Source organism: Moschus berezovskii, chromosome 1, assembly GCF_049115385.1.
Source record: "Moschus berezovskii isolate FMDL1 chromosome 1, NW_MosBer_1.0, whole genome shotgun sequence".
Taxonomy (NCBI): Eukaryota; Metazoa; Chordata; class Mammalia; order Artiodactyla; family Moschidae; genus Moschus; species Moschus berezovskii.
In genome coordinates, this window is record NC_142460.1 from 92,213,363 (window position 1) to 92,214,237 (window position 875).

The window sequence follows — 875 nt, forward strand, 5'->3', positions numbered from 1 at the left end:
GAAATGTTGTTAGAATGGAGATTCCAATTCAGTAGGTCAGGGTGGGCCCAGGCTCTGCATTTCTCGCAGGCTTCCAGGTGATGCTGACACTGCTGGACCTACCTTGTGCCACCCTTGAGGTAGCAAGGATAAGGATACGCTTAGGATAAAGGGTGAACACACAGGGTACAGCCTGCTCAGTTCAGTCGCTCAGTCGTGTCCGACTCTTTGCGACCCCATGAATCCCAGCACACCAGGCCTCCCTGTCCATCACCAACTCCCAGAGTTCACTCAAACTCATGTCCATTGAGTCGGTGATGCCATCTAGCCATCTCATTCTCTGTTGTCCCCATCTCCTCCTGCCCCCAATCCCTCCCAGCATCAGAGTCTTTTCCAGTGAGTCAACTTGTCGCGTGAGGTGGCCAAAGTATTGGAGTTTCACCTTTAGCATCAGTCCTTCCAATGAACACCCAGGAGTGATCTCCTTTAGAATGGACTGGTTAGATCTCCTTGCAGTCCAAGGGACTCTCAAGAGTCTTCTCCAACACCACAGTTCAAAAGCATCAATTCTTTGGCAATCAACTTTCTTCACAGTCCAACTCTCACATCCACACACGACCACTGGAAAAACCATAGCCTTGACTAGACAGACCTTTGTGGGCAAAGTAATGTCTCTGCTTTTTAATATGCTGTCTAGGTTGCTCATAACTTTCCTTCCAAGGAGTAAGCGTCTTTTAATTTCATGGCTGCAATCAGCATCTGCAGTGATTTTGGAGCCCCCCCAAAAAAAGTCTGACACTGTTTCCACTGTTTTCCCATCTATTTCCCATGAAGTGATGGGACCAGATGCCATGATCTTAGTTTTCTGAATGTTGAGCTTCAAGCCAACTTTTTCA